General features: G+C 40.3%; 1 protein-coding gene across 3 annotated transcripts in view; it reads right to left on the reverse strand.

Moving 5' to 3' along the window:
• The window catches only part of LOC124161063 (extensin), a 178,719-nt gene extending 157,048 nt beyond the window's left edge, over window positions 1-21,671 (reverse strand). For 2 of the 3 annotated variants that reach the window (XM_046537237.1, XM_046537236.1), the window contains exon 1: window positions 21,263-21,670. The gene's annotated coding sequence lies outside the window, so the exon portion shown is untranslated. Of the gene's footprint in view, window positions 1-21,262 lie in introns of all 3 variants that reach the window. The other variant, XM_046537235.1, reaches the window with a different exon arrangement.
• Between the last annotated feature and the right edge of the window lie 2,968 nt (window positions 21,672-24,639).

Below are 24,639 nucleotides of genomic sequence, written 5' to 3' on the forward strand. Positions count from 1 at the left end.
TTGTTCAAGGTTTTAAGTACGATTCATTAGTACATTAATTATATCTCACTTTTAAATATATGGGGACTAGGGATAACTTAACGGAGTCAGCCGCAATGCACAAATTATGCGAAAATTACCAGTGTTCCCGATCAAGGTGAATGATTTTTTCTCTGTGGAATTTTTACATAATATCCCATGTAAAACGGCCTTACAAGCATTTCTCGTCTTTCAGATTATCGTACGAACGAGATTTATCGAAATCTTGTGCTTTCAGAAGACAAAAGAAAGTGAATTAATACATTTAATTTTCCTCCCACTGTAGTTTATTACTGAGTAGTCAGCATTGAATGTTTCTCCGTTGATCCGACCTCGTAAGCTAACTCAGACAGGATGTGAGATAAGTCCGGCACATTTTTTTGTCATCACAGAGCTCGGTAATGCAGACTACGCTCTTTCATTCAACGGTTTTATCCGCAGGCCTGCTAATTGATAAAATTGTGATACTTTTCCATGTCAATCAAAAAGGTTGGGAGTTAATAATGCATAACATTCAGCATAAACACACGACAACCTTTGAAATAATTCCTCAATTGAATATTGTCTAGAAGTTGAAATCCCTTGAATGTAATCGACTCGGAAACAACCTATGACATTTCCCAAACCCTTATAATTCTTTCGAGGGCCTGCTCATGGAATAAAAAACTATCCATATTTATCTTGCGAAATAGAGCTGATTCATCAGCAGATATCTTGTAAGACGCTTTAAATGCTATTTTAAATATTATTCCCGTAGTACATATTAAGATTATTCGAATCCACAATTAAATCAACTTGTTTCATAATATATTTACGATGTGTTGAATGATTCATAGAATTTTTTCGTAATTTTTTATTTAGTAGCAAATTTATTTATATAATATTAACTTAAACACAGGCTTTCCTATTTGTAAACAGTTCCATGATTGATACGAAGCATGTACCAGCATTTATCATGCATAAAACTCGGTTATTACAATCATAATAAATACAATATTCATTGGGATACATTACTAACCTTTCTTTTAACGTCAATAGTTTGATTGCATCATGGTATATTGGGCTCGGAGAGTACTTCGTTAAGTACTCGTATTTCAAGTAGATCTTCGACGCCGAAATTTCTTCCGAATGCACGACTTGCACTTTAAATTGCTTCATAGATCCAATGGTTGGAAAGCCCTACACCGATGCAATGGCATCCGTTGAAAGTCGCGGCATCAGAGCCTTCTTTTCAACCCTCAGTTTGTTCTGTTGAATCAATTGAGACGGAAGGTGGTTGGCGTCTGACGACGCCCTCTAGAAGTTCGAGGAGAAACGAACAAAGTAAGGCCACTATCAAAAGGGAAATAGGCCAAAGAAGAAGGCGATCTCGATGGATGATGATTATCCTTCAGTTTTGATTTGATCCGAACATTATGATGATGAATCAAGGGTGGGGTCGTATTGCACATTGGTATAATGCGGGGGTCAGTTCTCTCCCTTGTGGTCTAAATGTGATTACCATGCGGCTCGTTCTGCATTCGTTTATAAGGGCGTTGCCGGAGTGAATTGAAGAGGGATCTCTGTATCATAGGCCTTGTGGTTTTCACTTACATACGCGAAATTTTCTTAAGGTTCTAGTGGCAATGTTATCCTAGGCGTTGAAGAAATGCTTGTTTCTATTAGAATTTAAATACCATTTTGGCAAAAAGCTTAGGAAACATCTGTGCGATGCTAGGATACTGGAGACGATAAGAATCATAGTCGCCATCCTTTTGGCCGTTGGCATCAAAGTTCGTTTCTTTAAATGTAAATTAAATGTTACATAAAAGTTTCTCGAGATCTGAAGCGGGTTCTTTTTAAATATTCCTTTGAAATATGAGGATCAAAAAATGTTTAAAACAATATTTTTGAAATTTCTACGTTCTGTACACGTTTTATAAATAGCACCTGCGATTCTTATCCTGGCACACTAACCCTTCCTCGTAAATCAATACTAAGGTTGAAACACTGAAAATAAGTGATGGAGTTCTTGATAAAATATTCTCACGCTCCTAAAAAGAAACAACGCCGAAAATTGGAAGCCACACATTGTACTGGTGTTAGAACCATTGATCACTTGGACTACGAGTGAATATTTTAAAAGCTTGATCATATGCCTGTCTGGGAGGTCAGCTGAAGAAGGAAAAATTCCAGACGCAATGTCGCACCACAAGATGGCTGTGCGATAGATGCGGGATGTCCATTAATCAGAGGAATTTGCGCCCTTTCTGCCGAGGGACATCGAGTCGGCGACTCTTTGCGACGAGGCGGGATCTCTCAAGCTGGGGCGAAACAATTTATCCAGACAGACGGCTCGGCGCTCACTCATCAGATTCTTTCCCCTTCGAGTCACCCTGCCTCACCAAGATAGCTCCCCTTGCACACTGGCATGGCCGCGTCGTTCTAAAACTTCGTGGTTCTCATTCAGCCCGTACAGACTTGCAGCGGTGCCATTACAGTCCGGCCGCCGAGAGTTGTCCGATGACAAGCATAAGGGGCAAGGTTGCCAGGTAAAAAGGAAAACGCCCACCTCACATGTAAACAAAAGGCTTCTCTTAAGAAAGGAGCCAGAAGGGACGACGAGCGTGAAGGGCCAAAGGAAGAATCCCTTGTTTTGGCAATTCGAAGAAAGAGCTTGTTTTGGTGGTTCAGGCTTGTTCGGTGCGTGACAACGTAGTATAACTAGGCGAGGGTGTGACGTGCGTTTGATTGGCTGCAAACCGTTCTGGCGCAGGATTCTCCGCCCCTCCTTTAGAACTGTCATCGGACAACTCTCGCCGGCTGGACTGTAGGTGTCAACTTTTTCGCGGTACACGTCCTTGATGGGCAGCGTGGTGGTTTCCAGAATATGATTTTGTTCTTCCCCGGCGTATGATACTGATGAAACCTTACGGGGTGAGCTGCTTGTAGGCCGACGAGGACGATGGCAGAGGTAGCTATCGACGTGTCGGTCTACAAGCAGCTAACCCGATGGAAAACCAGAGAAGATTACACCAGTGGTGGTCCAGGTACAGTGACCAACACTAGAATGTAACACTAAGAGCAGGAGAAAAGAGAATTCCTATGAAAATCTTGACAAGAAGATGGAACAACCTTATAGGCCATATTTTGACACATGATGGCCCGATGAAGACAATCGTCGAGGGACAAGTAAATGGCAAGAACGGAAAAGGAAGACCTTGAATGAAATATATGGAACGGGTAAAGAAGGATGCGAAAGAGAAGAAATACGTAGGTGTGAAAAGATTAGCTGATGGCAAAATTGAGTGGAGAGCTGGGTTAATCCGATCTTAGGATTGCTGACCAGGGATGATGATGCTATTCTTTTCCTTACATGAGTTACTTCTCAGTCACAGTGACACCATGGACCGCCGCAGACTTTCTCGGCCAGCTTGGTTCGCGTGTTTCATTTTTTTTCGCCGGGTGATGCAACGCAAGAGGGCGGAGTCATCCTCCGCTTGGCGCTGACCCTGTGCCAACAAACAGCGACGCTCCGTCGACGGTGTGGTGACGAAGCACCATTGTGTTGTTCAAGCTCCACTTACAGCCCACTTCCAGAAAAAGCTTCGCTCGTTTTATAAGAGAGTAAAATTGTCCTCGCGACTCTCGAATACTTTTACTACCTTTGCTTGGCCTACTTAGGGTAAAAAGCTTTTTAAACTCATTTGCAGCGACTTGTACTTGATATTCAGGCAAAATTGACACTGACTTCTTCAAGACTAAAATAGGTACTCTCGTGTTGGGTTTACTCCAACACGACACACAGTTTAACAATTACTTCCTTGACTACGATATTAATGTGTTTTCTGGAGCAGTATTTAATTAAATTTGGGCAAACTGACTTGTTTTGACCCTGTTTTATGGTCATATTTTCTGTCCTAACGGGTGTCAGTGCTTCAAAATATTTTCACTCCAAGGAATCGCTTTTCAAAAATATATTTTATGGATCAGAAAGCCAAAATATTGTCTTTTCTCAAATTTTACGCGGATCGTGACAACATTCTCGCATCAGGGAATAGTTGACGAGTTTCTTAGGCGAGTGTGAGTTTGTAGAAGTTTTTTCATTTTAAGCTTAAAATAACCCCAGAGTCTGTTTCGTATCTTCCGCTCAAAAATTTATGAAGTGAGAATTAACCTGGTTTCGAATCAATTTTGACCGGAAAAATATTCTGTTGAAGTTTTTAACTCCGCCTATTTTTGTTTACGAGCTTCGCCAAAGGGGAGGCAGATAACGTCAGATAGAAGCTGAGGAACTGGTTTAATAGAAGAAATACTGAATCTTCCATAGTAAATACCGCCTTTAAAAGACTAATATGGGTCCGTGAATAAACTACGCTACCGACATGTCAGGACGTAAGTAACACCATAGAGTAAGAATATACTTACTCTATGGTAACACTTACACCGGATTGATTTATTATCTGAGTACTTTTTTAGTTATGAAAACATCTAACATATTTCAGTGTACGTGGAATATATCGTTTTTAACTTAAACGGGTATTTTTCTGTGCCACTCTGATTATATTAGCATTTTCTCTTTGGTGGAATATCCATATTTGATATACAAGGTCCTGGTAAGGTTCCTAGACCTAAGCTCTAGCGTGAACATGCTTAGAGGGCATAGTAACGCTGATAATAACGGTATTAAATTGAAATTTTCAAGCTAATTTCGCCATTTTTGCGTAAGTTATACCTACATTGATAAACAAGACAAAATTTGAACCGTATAGCGGGAGTGCTACATCCACGAAAAGCCCACAGCAGTTAGTGACGGTGAGAAGAGTTCACTCTAATCAACGAAGGTAGGTACTATACTTGAGCGATTATTTTTTATTATCTATTTAGTTCAATTATACCTATATATTATTCATCTACTTAATCCATCTTATTTCAGATCATTTCTGAAAAGAAACTTCCTCTCTATTTCAGAAAAAGCTTTTGAGTTGAAACTTCATTTCCAGATACATCATCACATATCGGAGTGGTTAAGGTTTAAAAAAGAAGCAATAAAGATATTTTGGGTTGACTACCTTATTTTTACCGTTCTTTCTGTTTGCACTTCTTACTGAAAAGTGTTCTTAAAATGGATCCTCAGGAATAAGGTCTAAATTAGCTGCAACATTAAAGCCTAAGCAGAAAATTTGCGTGGTGCCTCAATTCCATTAGGTACTATACATTATTCATTAGGTTGGATTTTGTGCAGACAACGTTGAGAGCATATGTTTCCATCCTTTGCTATTTCTCTCGAAAACGGTTCTGGCGTGTGGGAATGAAGATCTGTTCCTGAGGTAACCCCTGGCACGGTTGGAGTTCTGGTTATTTATGGAAATGAAAAGAGACCATATTTACGGAGGCGCTTATAGAACACGTGTACATCGCATGTGTGATCTTGTTTTTATCCTGGATCAGTTAACCGCGACGGTGCTCAACCAAGCGGATCACCGTGGTTTTTCGGAACGGGCTGATACTAATCGAGAAAATCCGAGACTCACAGTCAATAATATACCATGTGGAACGAGTGAGAGCCGTGAGACAAACTCAATGATCCGGTTAGGAGATGAGTTCGCCCAAAGAGGTGTGATAAAAAGCGTCATTATCTAATTGGATGAAGTGAATTGAAATATTACGGACTTGGATTGATTATGGAGGAGAGTTATATTTTAGAAAATCTTTTGATATGAAGTAGATTTTTTCCTCATAAAATAAACTAAAAATATATTGTTCTATTACACACTTTTTCCGGGACCCGGATTTCTGCATATCGAGCTATCATCCGGTTGATAGCGTGGTATGCTGATGATAGCATGATACGCAGAAACCCGGGTCGTACTATTTAAAATAAAGTGTGCAATAGAACAAAGTATTTTTATTTTATGATGTGGCAGTTCAACAAAGTAACGCCGAAGACCGTGTATTATACATTTTTTCCCCTGCCAAGAGCACATAGTATTTAATCGAGCAATGCTCATCGTCAACATTTGTCAACAAACCTAAGATTGGTTTGACGCTGCTCTACAATCAGCTCTTCTTTCCTATAGCCTTTTCATATCGACGCATTTCTTTTCTTAAACATCTTTTATAGCCTGTCCTATGTAACTCATTTGAGGCCGTCCCTTGACCATCTTCCCTTCCACCTGTCCTTGTACTATTGTTTTCATCAGGCCATCATGTCTCGTAATGTGGCCAACTAAGTTGTCCCGTAAGGTTGTAAGGTTTTTAAAAGACTTCTCTTTTCCCACTCTTCCTAGCACTTCCTCGTTAATTACACGGTCGATCCTTATCATCTTCATTCTTCGGTAGCACCACATTTCGAATGTTAGCTCTCATGACTTCTTTGCAGCTGTCAACGTCCAAACATCGCTCCCATAGAGAAACAGGCTCCACATGTAGCGTCTGATGAATAGCTACCTCACTTCTCAGTGGGGTGGATGGGGGGGGGGATAGATCCTTCCCCCCCCCCCCCAACGCCTCAGAGAAAAAAAAATGCAAAACAATTGTCTAGTTTTGACTTATAATAACTGCAACTGCTTAAAGCTAATTTTTTTGTGCCTAAATGATGTGAAATATATTTCCGGGCATGTCGTTTTTAAAAAATACGTCGCTGTCACTTCTATGTCCATAATGAAGAACACAAATAGTAATTTCCACACTTTTCTTAATTCAACACTCAACACCGACGACACCGACCAACACATTGTGTCATTTTCAAGGTGTGAAATTATGTCATTTACAATGTACTAAAACCATGGTCGGTAAAATAAAGTGTGGAAATTACCATTTGTGTTCTTCATTATGAATATAGCCAACTTCCACGAAATCAAGCCTGAAACTATTTTATACGTTCTTCTATGCTTGTATTTTCAGCTGTCGAGCAATTTTGAAGATGAAATTGACAGTAGGGGAGTGCGGTGGACCATTGGGTTGAGTGTTGTGCTCCTGAACGTGCTCAGAGTTCGAATCCCGGGATGAGTCATTGGGCAAACCAAATAAAAATCCTCGAAGTGGTTGGCATGGGAAGGGGACAGTCCCTCCACTCAGAATTTCCGATACCCACATTCCTGTGGGTTAGCCTATTCACGCCTATCCAAACCAAAAATTGGGTTGAATCACTGAAAGGGAATAGGCGCGTGATCTTCGCATATTTAGGGTCGGGGGACTAGTTCCTTTCCGCGAGCCACCTCGAGCCTTGGATTATTTGCTTTTAAGAGTCCTAAGGCTCCATTCGGGGTTTGTACCGGGGACCCTTCCGTTAGCATTACCTAAAATTCCCCCGACTAGGTCGTAACGCTCCCTAAATTAGGTGCTGCTGTTATGCCCAATTTGAACTACGATAAATACGTAGGTACTATATTTTTTGATGGAGTAGTGACAATAAATTATACCTCCCACTAGTTGCTTGCGGGTGAGATTTTTCAAATAATTAATCCAGCGAAAGGGAAAATTTATTCTTAGCCATAACTGGTAGCGTCGGCATTCCTTTTTATCTGTTTGATATTAAAAATAAATTCAAATTCTGCAATTTTTTCATACATTAATTAACATTCAAAACTTTGTATCATGTCTTCCAAGCAGACGATTAGATATTGACTAATATTTTTACGACATTTGAATACATGAATAATGATCAGCTCCACTTGTTCTTTGCTGAATGGACAACACGTTTTCGTGTTCAGCACTCGGCTCCGAACAAAATATTTATCGGGAATAAATTGCTTGGCGAGTATTTATACACAAGTTGAATGCCAAAAGCCTCTTTTTTTGCGGACGTTCTCGCTATGGTACATCGATACCCGTCGGCTCCAGTGAAAGGTGAAAAAAACGCCTTTACGACGTATACTGCCGCTGTCGTAAAACAAAGATCCGGAATAAATGTTGCCCAAGGTCACGAGCTGCGTGAAGAAATCTCGCGCGGCTCTTTACTATGCAAAAACAAAACTCCTTGAAAAGAATCGTGACAACCAGTTTCAACAACCGAGTCAATATCTCCCTGCGGCAATAATAGTTGCTCTTCGTCGAAAAAATCAACGCAACAACTAATGATCCATAAACCTCTTTGAAATTACTTTAGATGCCTCAGAATTATAAAAATCAAGATCGGATGATAAGGCTATAACGGGCTGAAGGAATTTAGTTTTCCAAATATGATGCTCATAAAAATGTGCCATTGAAATTATTGGTCGAAGAACGGATAAAGTTGAAGTGTGACACAGGCGAATCCCAGGTTCGTAAGAGGAGAAGAAGAAAAAAGTGAGGTAATGGAGTACACCTGTTGGAGTAAGATGCTGATAGAATGGAACCGCAATGCCTGCAATATATTCGCTGCAGGCTATCAATGTGTGGTCATTAGGTCTTCTAAAACCTTCGTCGATAAGGTAAGTTTAGAACCGTACAAAATGCACCTTGAGCATGCACTTTGAGCAGTCAATATTGGTCAGCAAATGATTCTCTCGCTTATTAACGAGTCATCATTTCTGTGAAAAAAAGCTGCAATTAAGAATTATATTGCTGTTCCAAAAGCCACCGACTAGAGAGAGCGGGGGTTGATATTTACTCTTGCAGTTTGCAGCCATTATATTACCCCTGGTTTTCATGGATTTTAAATATTTTTGATACTGCTTTCAACTTCATTGTAAGTGCTTTTGGTCCACGTAAAGCTAACTCCGTAAAATATATGCAAAGGATATATATGAAATAACACACTTCCCTTTCATGAGATTCTGTTTTCAACTTTGATACGACCTTTATCGAACGTGAAACCAAAGAATTCCAATGGGCTCATATGTCAAAATCTTACACTTCCGGTCACTGGACATTAGGTTTATTTGTTCATTAAGTTTCCTTCCCAGAGCTTCAAATCACTTTTCGATGATAGCTCTCGAACAAGATTGCTCTTTTTATAATGGACGAACATTTGCGGTCCCTTTAAGATAAATGACTGATCGCAAAATGGAATGACAAAATGCATGTCCCGATAAGAATGATTTACTGAGTAATCGGAATGTATTTATTTTTTCTAAGGCGATTCTATTAATTTCACATTTGTAATATATTGGATAATACTACAAAGATAATATTAGAAGCTATCCGTAATTGAAAAACACGAAGCAGTTTCCCGCTTATAATTAACTCATTGTCAGTGTATTTCAACTCTCCCAGTCATTACATGGAGATGGTTGGGAATATGTTTTCTTTCTTCGCTTATTTTCCCCAGGGACTCATGAAGTCTAGTTACGCTAAAGCATGCGAACATACTTTTCCAGTATAGTACCTTTAAAAATAATAACTCGCCTCTTCCTCATCCAGTCTCCTCCGGTTCATCACCCCTAAGCACTGATAACGCATTTTTGCTGCTCGCTAATTTCTTGATTAGATCAAGGAAGGAGTAGCCGTGGACAAGCCACGTATCTCCACCCTAGACTTACAAGTAGGTTGAAAAGTGCCGAGTCCCCTATTCCGCTGTTCCTCGACGCGGAGGCGTTGGGTGGGAGGTCTTCGGGTTGGAAGATAGCACGGGTTCACCTTGGAGCAAAGAGACTCTCTTTCTCAGGATTAAAAATTCCACGAAAAGCGATAAGGGGCTGTGAGGGGGTTGTGCGTGGGGATCGGTGGTGGGAGGAATGCGTGTCGGTGCGTGACTTGGCTGGGAAGTTGTGAGTGGCGGGAAACGATAGGGCGGTTAGTGCGCAAACACGGCGCTCACGCGTGGCAGAGATTCGGAGCGGAGTGTTATGAGCCGGCTTGAGCTCTTGAAAGTCACGCTTCATCTTGAGGTACCGACGGCTGAGGTCATTGGCGCCATGAGGGAAGGGTCGGAACGGAAGGGTTGAAATAAACCTGGCGTAGGCATATTAGCCTTCTCTTAACGAAAGACACCGGGGGACCATCCGACGAGAAGATTGCTGTACTTTAAATGCCCTCCACAGAACACTCAAGTAAGGAACGGGTCTATGAAAATTCTGCAATCGTTAGGATTCGAACCCGGAATCCCGGTGCTTCCAGATCTGCATCCAATTGTACCACAAATCTATTTTTCTTTGATTGTCAATTTCATGCAACGTTTTCGGAAACAATGTATTTTCATCTCAAGCTCATAAAATGGCAGAGAGGAAGGAAGTCGTTTTCATTAAGCCAATTATTATTAAAGTATTCTACCGATTTAGGTAGGTTTCCATGGAGTACTTATGAATCACTGACATAGTACTAATAGTAGTAATCCCTTTAATTTTATCCAAAAATACTATTTTCTTCCCTCCTCTCCCTCGTTTACCCATTATTCTACCCTCTATACAACACTGTTTTCAGCATGCCCTCCCCACAAGTACTCGCTCCATCCAAACCTCCTGTCTCCTTTGTATCTCTTCTAGAAGCTGCCTTTCCTAACCCACCATATCCAGCACTTCGTCGTTCCTCCTCCTCTCAGTCCACTTCACCTTCTCCATTCTTCTCCACAATCACATTTCGAACGCCTCCAGTCTACTCTCGTCCTCCTCCTTAAGTGTCCGGAGTGCTGTACCTGAAATGCCCTCCACAAAGTAAGGAACGGGTCTATGAAAATTCTCTCTATCGCCTCTAGGATCCGAACCGGGCCTCACTTGGTCAGACGCCACCATACTAGCCACCTCGCGAACCGGAGCCCGTCATCTATCGGTGGGCGCTGTCCGCCGCGCGCCGCTACCAAAAACCAGTCCACCAGTCCATTCCGCTGACGACATAGCTGTGAATAAGATGTGTATCTCCCAGAGTATACTCAAATACATCCATATTCAGTATTTGTTTTTAGTTTATCTCCTCTTAATTCTTGGAACTCAAATTTTACTCGCTAGTAACTAATTAGCCGGCCTCGGTGGCGGTTGGGTAAAGTATTCGCCTGCCAAATCGTAGGTCGCGCGTTCGAACCCCACCTGGGTAGGTGGTCCCTATCCAGGGCATGGATGTTAGTGTCGTGCTTTGTTAATTCCTCCGTTGTAAAAGTCCTCTATGTGCAGTTTACGGGGAAGTTGAAAATAAATAAATAATAAGCTCCATAGAGATCATTGGCGTGATCGCTAACACGCGCCACAAGCCGCTACAAATTCGTCCAGACGACTCTACTATCGAAGTGATTCGAACCCAGAGCCCCAATGCTTCCAGATCTGCATCCAGTTACACCACCGATCTATCGTATTTCAATGCCAATGTCGCGCTACCTTTCCCGAGCGAGACATTTTCATCTCAAGCTCATATTGCGGCAGAGGAGAAAGTCTTGTTTATTTTGCCAAGATCTAAGATATTTTTCCTAAATTTTCCGTCATCAAACTAAATTAAAAAATCTATAGATAAAACAGTAATGAAACTTTATATCTAAAATCATTTAATATTCCACCATTTATTACATTAATATAAAGCAACTCTTTCTCTTCGCTAATGGCGACCATATTACATCGCTGCCCGCGTTTCCTTGACCCAGAAAGTTTTTGCGAATGTGCGAATGTCCTTGGATCCTCTGAATCGGCGTTTGAGAATTATACCTGTATCTTACAGCAGCTGTTTCGAATACGCTCATTTAATTCTACAGCTAGCTAATTCTTCAATTTCTTCAATGACTTTATATGGAGAGAATTAAGCATTTTGGCGAGAATAAACGCATTTTTACGACGAACCTATGGATATACCAGTACAGTGTAAGCCAGTTATGGCCTAATCACAGTAGCTACATAGCAGGATATGGACTAAATGAGCAATCTTTGAGGAACTATCTTTGAAATATGGATTTTATTCCTATCCATCGAACGAGTTAAGAGAAATGGATTCTATTTTCTCTGAAATGAACGAGGTTAACAAACAATTCTCCCATCGAATTCAGAAGCAAATCTATTTACAACAGTACCTTATTACTATATTAATATCAATGCCCTACTCGTATTAATTTAAGATTACTAGTTTCCTTTTGTGGAAATTCAATGAGTCTAATGTCGGCGAGTCAGTTATATTTTTGGGGACATTGTTGCATATTTTCTCTGATTTTTGTTTCGTAGTGGATCGGACTTGTGGGCCATAGTGACATTCACGATCAACATAGGTTACAGTGTTCAATAATTTAACCTTAAATAAAAAAAATCGACTAAATAAGGTGCATAATGATTGGCTTCGCCTTAGTTCAGTCATCAACCGCAGCGATTGTTTTGGTAACTAACTCTGGCGACATCTGTGCCTTATCGTACGACCCCGTTCCAAATATTGGTGTTTTAAATATACCGGTTCGAATCCAATTCCGACTGTCTCTCTTTCTCTAGGTCACATGTCGACACCCGAGATGCGTGCGCGAGGTTTTCTTTTTAGAAAGGACGCGAACCTTACTCTCCTCTCTTTTCCTTTTTTCTCTTCCAACCGGAACATATGCTAACTTTCCGGTATCTCACACCTTCGGTTCCGGTCGTAATCGCTTTCGGGACTCCCCATCGTGTACCCCCGGGGGTGAACCGGAGTCCGGCGAGGGTCTGAGGCCACGGGAGATGCCCTCGCGATCCTGGTGGAGGGTTTCGTGGTCACGTGCGAGACGGCGGGAAGGAGAGTGGAGTGGCATGGCAGGGGAAAGTGAGGAAGGCGGAGGAGGGGAGTGTGCTGAGGATTCGCCTTACGGACAAGAGACTCACGACTCTCATACCATGCAGCAGTGGCGTAACTATGGGGGGGGGAGGGAGAATGAGCGGGATATATACCCCCCCAAAGCCTCAGAAAAATACAAAAAAAATATTTGAAACGATTGTATTGTTTTGACATATAATGACTCCATCTGCTTTAAATCAATTTTTTCATTTTCAGAAATTTTCCCGGGTTGCCTGGGGGGGTGGGGGGGGGGCGCCCACCCAGGTACCCCCATCATCCCCCTAATCATATTCCTATCCCATCCCCCACCAAAGCATATTCCTAGTTACGCCACTGCCATGGCAAACGTGGCTGCAAAAGAGAGTGGGCCTGCTTGTTATGACAAACGGGGTTGACAGAAGGAATGGAAAGAGTAACGAAACGAATATGTTTCGTTTCGACCAGGAGGGAAACAAAAATACGAGAACTAGGTTTAGTTTCGTTCCCGTACTAAACTTAAATCACCAAGGAGTATGGTTTCGACTCAGTACGAAATTTTAATGCCAGGAATGAAATTAAATCAATCGAAACCCCGCTGCTCATAGCTAAGTTTCGATCCCAGAATTTGAGTGGAGGGGGATAAGGAAGAATAGTTTCGACCCATTTCATGAGAGAATATAGAGAGGTTAAAACCATGGTTAAAACATTGAGCTTAAAAATCGAATGGCCAGTTGACGTTCACCGTTCGAAAAAACCGCTGAAACCGCTGTTAGTTGTAAAAATAAGAGTGCCCCACGCATGTAATGGTGGTGGGCCGAACTTATAATCGGTGTTTCGTTTCGTTCCAAAGGTTTAGTTTAGTTTCGACCCGAAGTAGTTTTGATTCCGATTTTGGTTTGACCCTGATTTTAGCTCCTCGAATTTAAATACATTTCATTTCGTTTCCATACTTCGCTCCCGAAACTATTGAAATTTTAATGGTTTTGACTTTCGATTAGTTTCGATTGCAATCCCTGGTCGACTGGCATTTTGAGGAGCCAACCAGCAGCTCAGGTCACTTGCACCATATACAGGGTGTTCCGGGAGGAATCCGCAATAATTATAATAAAGAATAAAGATATTTATTCCACTGCCCCAAAATATTACTACATGTACATACATAACCAGTGAAATAGACACCCCTTAAGACATGTCTTGAATAGGGGTTGCCATTACATAAAATATGGCAATGCTCGGCAGTACATTCTTGTAACCTTTAAACAAAACAAAAGAGGCTCTTCTATGAGTCTTTCATAGACACATTTGTCCATGTGTGCATAAACAATCTTTAAAGCATACAAAATACAATTAGAATAAAGTAATAAGAAAATTAACATGAAATAAATTAATAATAAATTTGGTAACAAAATAGGTTTAAGCAACTAAACGAACAGATTATTTAATTGTCTGAAATAAAAATTCAATATTTTTATTACTAAACAACCAGTCTCTCAGTTTTTTTACAAATTCATATTTGCTATTACAACCTTGTAATTTTTGCCAAAGATTCACATACAATTTTGGTGCTAAATAATTAAAGAAATTTTTATAAGTTTCAAGTTTTGGTGTAGGAATATAAGTAATTTCGTGGAATCTTAAAGTTTTTTCAATTCAAAGTCAATTCAAGTGGTGATACGGAAGACAATTTAACCATTTTTTTGGTTCATAAAAATGGGATCGGAACTCATTAGTCACTAACTTAGATTTAGATCTCCACACTGGAGCAGATAATTGGTTTCGCAATAACGAGGATAGCTGCTCCGCTGGAAGTGGATATATGTAACATATTTCTCTGCAATTACAGGGTGTTTCAAGAGGGATCTACAATACTTTAGGAGGTGGTAGAGGAGACAGTTTTAAGCATTTTTTGCCCATAAAAATGGGGTCGCAACTCCTTAGTTTCTGAGCTATGGCAACGCAAATATTTTCTTGGATGCAGTTTGCAGATACCGTGTAAACGATTTTTCTTTGCTACCCAGCATTTTCGACATTTATTTAATAATCTGGATTTTTAAGGACGTCAAACAATAAAGGTTGGACGAAAATATGCGATTATAATTGTTTTAAATTATTAATCTCGAAACGGGCGATACTGTGTAATCGTATTTTTGATTCTAGCTCAAACCCCTATTTTAGTTATAGAGGATAGGAGTTAAAGATAGGGTTTATTTTTCTTTCTCAGTCTTGTATTTTCTTCCTTTTGGATACCGTGGAGCATCCATCGCGTGTGTTCGTACCACCAACCACCTTCTCTGGATTGAGATTAATTCGTTGCGCTGCTGCACTTTTCACCCGGTTTGACCTCCTAAGGAATCCGAGGTTCGCCGACCGCTGAACGCTCTCTCAGAACGAGCGGAGAGCTCATATCCTGTAGGAATTCCCACTTCTACTGGCACTAAAGACCCTTGAAGACAACAGATGGTGTCATGCGAAGCTCTTTTGATGCTGATCGGGTAAATACGCGGGATGAGGATGCATGTACATAATTTTCGGAAGAGGAAAAAAAGGAAAGAGGAAGGTTGGTACATTTTTGAAAAATCACTTTTTTTTAAACGGTGATCTATATTTAGCCCGAATATTCGAGCAGTAATTTTTTTCTTCATACACTGGGTCACAGAGCGACGAGTCTTGATCAAATTCTGGGATTATTGCCGCTATTACTTCTCCAAGTAATGTGTAGGGTGTTTTACACGGTGATGATATCAGCATAACATGGAGAGTTGAAATCAATTAAGAAAATTAAGAACAATGTTGCCAGGATTCTTCCTTAATGGATGAATTCGACTCTGTGGAGACTTTTTTACCGAAGATATAGGCACACGAGTCGTGTAATCACTGTCCAAGCATTTTCTGGAGTACTTAATGTAATTAAAATTCGATTCACTCATTTTTTTGGCACATATGCAGGATATTCTAGCATTCTTGCTAATTGCTCAAGTTATATACATATAAATGCGATGGTGGTTGGCGTAACATGGTGAAACTCCTTCATGATGCACAAAGGTTAAGAAAACACTTAGCTGTTTCACAAAATAAAATATATTGCGACCGGTTTCGATACAGCGAATCATCATCTGATACGCTGTATCGAAACCGGTCGCAATATATTTTATTTTGTGAAACAGCTAAGTGTTTTCTTAACCTTTGTGCATTATATACATATGTAAGTCTTTTGAGTATCGTCTGGGTGTGAGATAAATGAGGTATGCAGGGCAGGGGAGTCTTAGGGGTACGTATTGGCAGAGAGTAGTTCCTCGGTATTGGGTCCTTCCAAATTTTAAAATCGGAGGAGGAGAAAAGTAAAGAATAATAGCGTCCACTGGAATTAATTTAGGAGGAAATACAACTGTTAGATCTGAAGTCTCAGAGGGACACAGAAGCGAGACGTTTTAAGAGTACGCGTAACAAAATCTCTTCTCTTTCTTTTAAAAAGACGCGGCATTAAACTTACAGTGTCCTTGCTCCGTATGTTCCAGCTTGAATTTCGGTCTATCCCCTCTGTTCTTAGCAACAAATACCCGTCGAAAAGGTGTGCTAAAGCAAAGGTGTTCCGATAGAGCTTTCATTTTTCTGCTCAGGTTTTAGGAGGTACTGGATTACCAGCTGATCTAAAACAATAAAAACTGATTCTTCTCGATTCTGGTTCTCTCTGCTTATTTTTGTAATCTTAAAGCTTAATGGCATTAATTGAAGGAAGGCTCCCAGGATGCTTCTAAAGTATTCCATGGAACCTACCTTAATATTTAGCATACTTAAACAATAAAAATAATAATGGCATTAATGCCTTATTGACCAGTATTTCTAAATTCGGCACTTTAGCCAGTACTGAAAGTAACACTACTTAATACTAAATGGATACATTTTTTTTGCTCATTCCCCAAGGGGTAGTTCGTGGAGCAGTGGCATATGACTGAGGATCTTCGTGGTCTCCTCCACAACGTTAGAATCGTTAGAATACTCCTTGTTCCCTCGTCTTTTCTTCCTTGGACGTCGACAATGCCTCCCTCTTTTCCCCTGTCTTTCTTCTCTCCAGTTGGGTCCGTCACGCCTCTTCCTCGCATTGCCGCTACCTCCTCAGAGACACGCCGCCCCACGTCAGTATCTGGGACCGCCTTAGACTCACAATGGCTCTTGAGTAGTTGGGTCTGCCCTTACCCGCTGAGGACTCCGGATCCGGTCCCTGGAGAGGTCGGCAAGGACCCTGTTGTAAGGAGGACTTGAAAGAGGAGCGGATGCGGCGGTCCTCAATGCGTAATCGCTGTTCCCCGTGGTCTCCTCATCCTTAGCCGACTACAGTGGAGAAACCACCATCGTAAATCCGACAGGAGGAAGATGATCGGGCTATTCAGGTGGCTATTGGGTTTGAAATTCACAAATGATGGTATATGATTTATATTACGATACCTAGGGTAGGGACGCTGTAAATTTTAGGCAAGAAAGCAAATCCTAATAAGGCAGCTAACGAGACCGATTAAGTATTCTGCCGATTAAGGTAGGTTTCCATGGAGTACTTAAGAAACATTCCGGGAGCCTCCCCTTCTTTCAAGCACTTCCCACTTCAATTCACAACATGGCTTACTCACTTTCATTCTATCTAAAAATCTTATTCTTATCCATCCTTCTCGTTTACCTAACAAACTACCCTCTAAAACGCTAAAAATGTATGAAATTGGAAAATATCCACAGAAATTAATTTTTTATGCTTCGGATTGAAATGCAAAACATAATATTTCTATATTCATTAAGCTACTCGTGACTTTTTCAGCGGCAATTTATTTAATGACTCATGAATTAAAAGGTTTTTTACTGTCTTCAGGAGGCCTGATTGCTAGTGGTTATGATTCGCCTTAGTTAGAGCAGTACATAGCAGGACCAATACGAAAGCATTACGTGTCGTGTGTATTTTCTTAACTATTTTATTTCAAACTTTATTGAGGTATAACCACTAACTACTTCATTCTGCTTCAAAATGTTATTCAATGACCCTAAAATCATCGGTGAATTTGAGCTCAATTGGCAAACATACAGTTGCAAAATATGTAGGTGGATACAGTGAAATTCTTCAACCTGACCTCTGTGAATGCTGCGAAATCCAACGGGATGCAATAGATTCAGTTATAATTCGATTCGATACGCTCTACGATGCTCATAGATCCAAAATATCCAATTATGCAGGATTCATTTTTTAATGGAAAGCATATGGATGCAGTCAGTTAAATTGGGTCAATTCAATTCAGCAAATGACTGAACCAAGAAAAACGTCCTTCCTGAGATGAGCGATTCCCTCAATTAATTAGAAAAATATAATACCTTTGCGTTAAAATAACATTTTATTTGGATCAGAATTGGCATGAAACACATCTTATTAGTTTGATTTGATTCGCGCGACAATTTTACGGTAATTATTCCGTTTCGCTGTCTTTAAGCGGAACTGAGTCAGCTCGACTCGAAATGGTCTTCTTGATTCACATTACACTAATTTTAACCTTCATCCAAATGAGACTGTAGGATTATGCAACGCCGTTAAAAACGTAGTCTTTCGTCAGGGAGTGATACCACCGTTATACAGATAGGTTGATAGTTACAAGGTTTTGGGAATGCCATTTTGAGGAGGATGCATGTAATTTCACGGTCTACTCTCTATAATAGGGTAAATGTTCTATTCTAGGAGGGGGCAACTGCTACCTTGTAATTACGAAAATGAGTATCATATTCACAACGCCAAAAATGATTTGAAATGTAGCATAATACCAATATGCATTTTGGTAAAAATACTGACCCCTGGCAAAACGACATACGTATGTCTTGCAGAGTACCAAGTGGAAATGCATGTGGGACAAATATCAAGGCTACCGAGGTACAACCTACGATAAATGCGCGGGTGATATCAGTGATAAGATAAATGCACTAATTCGATGGCATCAATTGATCATGTCACATGTGCACTTTTGTGCTTGTAAACAACAGATTTTCTCCGAAGCACCACGAGTGAAAGCAGCGCGGCATTCTATCAGACGTCAAACATGTGCGCTCTTGAAAAAAAACTCTCCAATTCTTCAAAAGATTTTTCCTAAATTACCTATCTTACATAACCAATCTATTTATTCCGTCTCTATCACTCAAATTATCCCTATTTTAAAATTGAATGGTACCTGCGGCTAGCATGAGAAACATAAGCGCAAGACTTCATGGTTTCCATCCCTCAAACACCACTTCATCGACCACCACATCACTTGTGTTCTCGAAAGGATCAATTCTTCATTGTCATTCTCCACCTAAGAGTCGTTGACACTGTAATTATTACGTCAAAAGTTAGGTATTCGTTGACAGAGATTGAAAATGGTTCCGTTGAGGGAGTTATTTTCTCTTCAAGTTTTATTACCATTCGTTATCGCTGCGAGTATGAACGTTTACACCCTAATGTACAATGCTGGTATCCATATAGGATGGAAACATAGGAAATAGTCCTTTCTTAACTTTTATTTGATTGTTTCAGAGATGCTTTGGCGAAAGATGACAATCATATAGAATACCACTTTATAACTTCCACAAGCATGTTTTATTCTCGATGGGGCATGTAAAACTATAATATAAACTAACATTCTATAAATTACAAAATTAATAAAACTATAGTCTTTGAACTTATAAATTTGTGTGAATTTACACGTACGAATTCATCAAACAAACATCGTAAAGATAAAACTGGTAAAAAATCATTGTAAATAAAATTGTGACTTGAAGTAACAGAGTGCAGCAATTGTAATTAATTTCATCTTTGTTGTCTCAACTCTGTAAGCATGAGTAATTACTCACTGCTAAGCCACCTGATGTTTTTATCTTGTTTGTTCGTTTCACACCTGTGCCACTTCAGTGAAAGACGAAAAACTCCCCGAGTGTCTTCGGCCGAACATTTTTGACCTCGGCTCCACACCTTCGCGAAATTAGCCACCCTCTCGAGTGGCCCGTCGCCAAATAAATTTGCGAAGGTTGTCTTATCCTCTCATACGACGACCAAGCGCTTACATATCAAACTCATCACCCGATGTTATTTCCAGAGACGGCACACAAGGACTGTATTTATCTATTTATTCGTCCACCTGTTTATCGACTTACCCTTGCGGTATTTCCAGAGACGACCGGCGTGCGCGACCTACCTATTTATTTATTTTGTCTTTACCTTCAGTTACAACCTTTCATTATATTTTGATAGTTTGCTTTTTTAAGATTGTGGCCAGGGAGATTTATGATTAAAAACGATAGAGAAATAATTCCGAGCGAGAGAAAAAAATAAAGGGGAACTAAACTACCGTGTTTAAATCGTTTGAAAATCTCGAAAACCACAGTTCAATCCCCCTAAATCGAGTATTTATCGTTCGAAATTATCTCGAGTGGTTCGAGCATGATTTTACGAATTTTCAGTCACCCTTGCGTGAATGTGGGGCCACTACCTATCTCGCACCAGTTCTACAAAGCGTAGATCACTCAAAAATGTGTCAACCTACACCCATATTTTCTCAGTAACGATCCATTAACTATTATTCAATTTTGTTATGGTCGCTTTACATTCTGCACCGCAATTGATGGAAAAAAACGTTTCTGAAGATAACAGCAGTTCTCGTTCCGAATTATCTCTCTAGCGGTCCAAGCACAGTTACCCCTGCCCACCAAATTAAAAAGTAAACCATCAACCCATAATCAAAGGATAAAATTAAAAGTAAAGACAAAATATATACATAGGTAGGTAGAGTGTGTCGGAAGTTACTGAGAATATCACAAGGGTACGGCGTTAAACAGGTGCTTACGTCTAGCCCAGTCGTTGTTGCTCCTCACGAAGTGTGTGGGAGCTTCTAGCCAGGAACACGATCTTTCCCGGATGAAGGGAATGGGCGAATCTTTTTTTGGGGCGAGGTCCTAGCGAAACTTGGCGCCAAAAACAAGGTCTGGTTGGGCCAAGTAAAAGGAAGAGTAGGGTCTCTCACGATGGAGGGTATTATCCTTTTTGTGCATCTTGAACGGCTGAGAGAGGCGGGCCTTCGATATTTTGGACAGGATGGAAGGAAAGTCTTCCCACACGTGACTTTTCGCAAACCAGCTGGAATAGAGTATGTAAAAGCAACCAACCCCACGTTCTAGTTGGTTCACGCGAAGCCGCATGGCAGGACATTTCCGATGAAGGACATTCTGTTGTTATTTTCGTGCTACAAGGCATAGATTACTCGATGATGCGACAGCCTACACCGAGATTTTCTCAATAGAGAGCAATTTGTTATCCCCTCTTCGAAAATGTATGTGAAAAGGACGCCGAAGTATTTAGAGTTTTATTTTTCTACAGCGGTTGATGCGGCAACGAAAGAGTTTCCGCGATCGCGGACGTTTACACTATAAATCATAGATGCCTCGTAAATATGCTTATAGTCCAAAGAAGAATTCGTTGAATTGGCCAAGTTAAGATACACATTACGAAATACAAAATAGGGAACATTTCAAGAAATTCCCCAGAGTAATACCCCCAGAGGAAATTCCCCAGATTAAGGCAAATGTATGTTCCACTCCAAGGGAGAGGGGTAATAATGAAAGATTTAAAATGTAGAGAAGGAGAAAAAAATATCACAAGACTCACCTTTTCTGTCCGGGAATCGCTATAAAAATCCAACACCGCGCAAATCAGCCAGCGAAGTCACTCTCCTTAGGTCACTTTTCCTTCCTCGTCCTTGCCACACACTTTCAGTTCTCCGTACTCTTCTCTCCTTCACGAGCAAACTTCTTCGAGTAGCACCACCGAAACGACCAGACTTCCTTCGCCTTCACGAACGAGAAACATCCAATTCTCTTCCTCACGCAAAACCAAACTTCTACGAACAGTGCGAACACCTTCTTTTCCCGCTCTCTTTCTCTTGGACGACTCTTCCCCCGTCTTGGGCTTCCTCGCTACGACAACCCTCCTCTTTCCTCGCGTTCCTCCGCTCTTGTGTTCACCGCTTGGAAGTCGCCAAACGACTATTGGAGCTGAGAGCTGAGCGTGGAGGAGGTGGTACAACTCGCGAGTGGGACGGGATGGAGGGGAGAGTGTGCTCGTGGGGGGTGGGGACGGGAGGGGAGGGTGAAAGGGAGAGGAGAGGGGGAAAGGCAGAGCTCCTTGGGCGTAGAGCGGAGGAGGAGACGGGATGCTGCGGAGGAGGAATGGGTGGGTGTATATGCATACGTGTGGAGGCGGAGGAGGATGTTTGGGGAGGGGAAAGGGTTTGGAGTTGGTTAGCGTACGAGAGTTGTAGGAGGGTGGGGAGAGAGGTGGGAGAGTACGGGTGTGGTGATGGTATGGTTGGTGGTGTTCTAAACAGGGAAAGAAGTGTTTTTAAACGGACACATCTCTCCTCTTTCAACCGGTATATTTTGCGACGAATAACTCGTTTAATATAGACCTATACTCTAAGACGTTATTCATCATCATTTAATAGTTACCCTATAATTTAGAAATATTCTATGAAGTATTGTAGTAGGCCACTGCCAGAATTTTCCTGTATGAAATGAAAAAATACCTCAGTATTTTCTTAGATGTAAAGCTTTTATACTTGAGTAACAGGTATTCAAAAAAGGTTTTTAAAATAAGGTTATTGGTGGTGTTCTAAACAGCGAGAGAAGCGTTTTTAAAATGACATATCTATTCCCGTCATCCGGTCTATTTTCGCTATAAATAACTTGTTCAATCCTCACTAGTTGTTCTTTGAAAATTTTTTCCTGTAAAAAATGAAAAAAAATTACCTCAGTATTTTCTTAGATTTAAAATTGATATGCTCTAGAAACAGGTGCATACATACAAAGGTTATTAGTGTTGTTCTAAACAAAGAAAGAAGTGTTTTAAAAGTGCATATTACTCCTGATGAATTAGTACTTTTCGCAACAAATAACTCATTTAATACTTACTGCGCCATAATTTTGAAACTTTCGGTGTAGTAAAGTAGTAGTTTATTACTAGCATTTTCCACTGAGCATTTAAAAAAATTACCTCAGTATTTTCTAGAATGCAAAATTGCTATAATTAAGAAACAGGTAAACCCAATCGAAGAGCAACAGTGACAAATTCGAGGTAATAGCGTTACTGATGATTTCTGCAATATATGCGGGTTCTCACCGGGTTGGCTTTAGAGTTGAGAACCCGAAGATACTGCAGGATTCATCTGATCATCTAATCAAAGCCGCAAAAATCTTGAAACTTACGTGATTACGTAACTTTTAGACTAGCTATTCGTCACAAAAAAAAACAAAAATATTCTTTCTTCGTTCCCCAACGGGTCTTATAAAGGAAGAATCCGACAGTCACGTTCAAAGTGACTGACAAATTATTTGCTAATTTTGATATTATCAACACAATATATATTCCGTTCACCGAGTGTTTACATGGAGCACTTTGCTATTTGCCCAGGCCTGTTCCCATTCTTTAAGTGAGTATCCTTCTTCAACTCGGTATAACGCCTTCATATTTATTTTTTCTTTCAATTAATTGTTCGTTAAAAATTAAATTAAATTTCTATGCTAAATAAAGAAATTTCAATTAAGTTAAATTAAAATAAAATTTCGTTAATGTTTATCCAGTTCATCAATCCTCTTCTCTTTCTCCCGCCGTCCCCGAAAAGCCAACATCCCTCTATCGCAGTTTTAAGCAACTCTTCTCCTTCGAGTACAGGCTCAAACCGCACATTATGCCTCCTCCTTATCTCACACAGCAGTGCTTTATCCCACCCTTCAATAAGAGGAACGTACTCTTTTCTCTTTCTATCCGTCCATTTCACCTTCTCCATCCGTAGGCACTCTCAAATACCATATGCCTCCAGTCACTTCCCATCCTCTTTCCTCATCGTCCACGTTTCTGCTCCTATTAATACTGCGGTTGTTACGGATGTTTACGGTTCAAATGTGCGCCCTTGCGTAAATTTTAGTCCCAGCTCTTGCCGCTAGGGAAACTCTCTACCGCGCAACTAGTTCGCGCACCTACAAGCGTTACTTTACTTTGCGTTATGTAATAAAGTCAAAACTATCAATAAAAATAAAAATACGAATATCTGAATGTACTTCACCATTAAAATTGAAAAAATATATTTGAGTTATAGCTTACTATTTTTTCTCCTTTTTCTTGACCTTATTTTAATATATAAAATGATGTTTCCTGGAGTTTAGGTCAATAAACCTTTAAAATTAGTTTATTGACCTAAACTCCAGGAAACATCATTTTATATGTTATAGCTTACTCCAACTATAGGCGGAGTGGCGGTCGCTGGTACCTCTTCCCCCGGACCTGATAAACGGCCATGCTACAAGTATCCCCTCTGAGTGCTTGTTCGCTCTCTCTCACAAGTACTGTCCTCTTCGACTACAAAACTTCTCTCAAGCAGTTTTACTCCGCGGCATTCTCGTCCGCTTCGCTTATTTGTCGTACCGGATTTAACTTACTTTCAAAGTAGCTACCGTGCCTTTATTCGTATATATAATCCAAAACAATCTTTCTTACTCATACATTCTGATTATGCATTAACTTCGTGAAAGTAGTTCTAGGCCTCGTATTTAATGCCCATAGGATGACACAAAGTTACTATTGATTGCTGAAGGATGAGCAGAAAGTATTTTTTCCCGCATGCTCTATTTTCATCGGTTGGCCATTCTCTGTCCAGTTGGCTATTCTGAAAGACAAGGAAAGTCAGGAAAACTCATCGAATTACGCAAAAAATCAAAATTGATTTAAAATTTATTCTCTGCTGTAAAAATTAAATAATGATTTTTTTCCTAGCAGCAATAAAATATCTATGGGTTTCTTCGATATATGAATGTAGCATTCCTAACATATCCGTTTCACATAGATTATGCATAATAGCTGATAAAATTAATTTCAAGCAATGTCACTTGATTCGGGACAGTAATGAAAGTAAAAAACAATAAATAATATTTTTATCGCCCGTTGAGAGGATTTTCCCTCAAAGTAAGTTTTAATAAATGATTGGGAAAATT

The sequence above is a fragment of the Ischnura elegans genome, chromosome 6, assembly GCF_921293095.1.
Source record: "Ischnura elegans chromosome 6, ioIscEleg1.1, whole genome shotgun sequence".
NCBI lineage: Eukaryota > Metazoa > Arthropoda > Insecta > Odonata > Coenagrionidae > Ischnura > Ischnura elegans.